Source organism: Macaca thibetana, chromosome 17 (assembly GCF_024542745.1).
Source record: "Macaca thibetana thibetana isolate TM-01 chromosome 17, ASM2454274v1, whole genome shotgun sequence".
NCBI classification, from domain to species: Eukaryota; Metazoa; Chordata; class Mammalia; order Primates; family Cercopithecidae; genus Macaca; species Macaca thibetana.
Genome location: NC_065594.1, coordinates 69645630 through 69648951, shown reverse-complemented (window position 1 = coordinate 69648951; position 3322 = coordinate 69645630).

Here is a 3322-nt window from a genome sequence, read left to right as displayed (position 1 = left end):
CACAAAATCATGCTTACACTGTGAAACAAATAAATAAATGTGACAGCTCTTTAGAGTCAACCAGGTAAACATTCATGAAAAGAAAATCCCAGCACTATGTGAAGAACACGGTGATTGTAATTATCTTAAAGGCAAGTCTCTATAAAGCAAGTTAGAAAGTGATTGCCGGCCGGGCGCGGTGGCTCAAGGCTGTAATCCCAGCACTTTGGGAGGCCGCGACGGGCGGATCACGAGGTCAGGAGATCGAGACCATCCTGGCTAACACGGTGAAACCCTGTCCCTACTAAAAAATACAAAAAACTAGCCGGGCGAAGTGGCGGGCGCCTGTAGTCCCAGCTACTCGGGAGGCTGAGGCAGGAGAATGGCGGGAACCCGGGAGGCGGAGCTTGTAGTGAGCTGAGATCCGGCCACTGCACTCCAGCCTGGGCGACAGAGCGAGACTCCGTCTCAAAAAAAAAAAAAAAAAAAAAAAAAAAAAAAAAAAAAAAAAAAAAAAAAAAAGTGCTTGCCTCTATTTAGTCATGTAAAAAAGTATATAGGTAAAGTTATATAGATGTAAAGTTAAGCAGATTTTTTTTGGGAACTGAATGCCAAGTTCTTTATAAAATGTACTAAATCACAAATTGAAATAGTAATAATACCAGTATTGATATGGCAGAATTTTTTCAAAATGTAGATACTGCCACCAAAGACATCAGGGCCATCATGATGAGAAATATGGGAAAGGCTACAAATATTCATTAGTTTAAAAACAGCCTTTTGAAATTCAGGCTTACATTCCAAAAACTGCCATTCCAACATATTTTTATTAAAAAGAAAACTACATATGAGACAATATAGATAGCAAATATAATTTTTTAAAAATACATTTTTTACGGCATATATAATTATAATGTGCAACCAATAGCAGCAATTTTAGAAATAAATAAACTGTGAATAAAATGGCTAGGCAACTTGCGCAATGTCACACAGTCAATAATTATCAAGGGTGAAACCATCCTAACGCTGTTTCATTTCCCGTTATTATATGATGAAAGACTTTTCAAACGAACTTTCTAGAGAAAAAAGAAAAAAAAAAAAAAGAAAGGAACATTAATACTACAGGGAAACCTATACAAACTTGAAACCATATTCATTTACTTAATGCACTCAAACCATAAAAATTCCATGCCCACTGTGGTGCTGTTCGCTGTGTGACCTTGGACCAAACGAGTTCTCCCCCAATTCTCATTTTTAGATTTCAGAAATAATTGTGCCACGTGGTGGGAAGGCAACCTCCTGAGATAAAGAGGGACTGACTTAAACAGCCTGGGCTTTGTTCCAGTCCCACCTAGAAAGAGGATACCATTCAATGCTATATAGCCCAGTGATTCCTGTTATTCTCAGGGTATAAAATCCTAGAGCAGACTGCTTTCGGGAATCCCTCAGCTGCAGTGCAAGGGAGGAATACACACAGATGAGACTCCATATTCCCTATGCAGCTTACCTGAGCCCTGAAGGACCAACTTGTGATGAATCCCAGATTTCTGTTGTCTTTTATTGCCTATCTGTGAGTAATACACCCACTTCGTGTAACTTGCTGTGTGTATGAGTGTTCTGTCTCACTGGACTCGGGCAAGTAGTCATAGTCGACCTGCTTTGTACCTACCATGTCCCAGATCTTCCGGATATAGACAGAAATCTCTGGTCTTATCAGAGCTTATAGTTTAGTATTCCAAATAAAGTTGCCTTTGCTCTGAGAGATTACCTGAATCAGTTTTAAACAGCAAACACCTTTAGAATTATAACCTAGAAGGCACAATTGAATTTTAACAAATTAGACATGTTTCTTCGTGGTAAATACATTTCCAATCACATTTCTTGCCTTAGGTAATAACATGCAGAAACCCAGTATTTGATATTTAGGATATTCTATTTGCTATTCTCTATTAAATGACAAATGCCTTCACAATTATCTTTGCAGAAATGTCTTATGAAATAGATATTTGTCAGGAACAATTTTCATTTCTATTACTCTCATTTTTTGTTCTGATCCTTTTTCTGAATAGATATAAAGGTTGGGTATAACTTATCTGAAGTGTCTGAGAACAAAAGTGTTTCTGTTTAAGATTTTTTTTTTTTTTGATTTTGTAATATTTGCATGTACATAATGATATATTTTGGGGACAGAACCCAAAGCTAAGCATGAGATGTATGTTTCATATGTAGCTTTTACACATGGCCTGAAGATAATTTAATATAATGTTTCAAATAATATTGTACATGAAACAATTTTGACTGGGTTTTGACTATGAGTCATCACGGGACATCAGGTCCACTTATGAAGTCACTGATGCTCTAAAAGTTTTGAATTTTGGAGAATTTTTGGACTTCAGATATTTGGATTAGGGACACTCAACTAACGTTATTGTGTATTTTACAACTACAACTCATTATTTTACCTTTCTTTGGGAATAAACTTTTAATGAATACTACTTTTTCTTTATAATTTGAAATATAGACTATCAATATATTATTTGATGAAGATCAACAAAAATTTCACAGCATACATTTTTCTTACAGTAACTATTATATATTCAAGATTACTATATAAATATATTTACTTATAATAGGTTTTGCTCAGTTTTGGAATTCAAAACACTGATATATTCTGAAGTCACAAATTAAAATAGTATCCACAAAATACCCACTCTACCAAGAAAAATAATTGCCTCCTGGCTGAAAATAACTTGGTATTAATGTGTTACGAAATTGTATTATACTCACCAGTGCAAGCTGACCCAATCTTTTCAAATTACATTCACTAGGCACAAGGTCATTTATAATGCTCTCCATTATGTATCGAAAGGGCGGTTTTTTGATGTTCTCCCACATGTTTTAGTCTTTCTGACATAACTGACCCTTTGGAAGACAACTCTTTGCATCTACATGTGAAAAGTGCTGAATGTATCCTTTAGCTATTTAAATTGCTTTTAGCAGGTCAGGTCACCTAATTTAATAGTTTCACATTACTTTATTCGGTTTGCAACTCTTAGAAACAAAAATGTTTCACTCCAATTCTTCTTTTCAATGGAAGTTAATATTGTATGGTTAGAAAAATGATTTTCTGGCAGGTGTTTCCCTTTCTCATACTCTTCACTGTCCCAAATGCTAGTTTTTAAATTAAATCTTGGATAAAACTGTAGAAATACAGGTTTTAAAGATGGCTAATGGCCAAACTCTTGTGTTTTTCCTATGTATTTTGATATTTCACAGGGATGTTTTCATATTAAATTAGTGTTATTCAGTTAGCAAAATATATAGAACAATGATCATGGCCAGA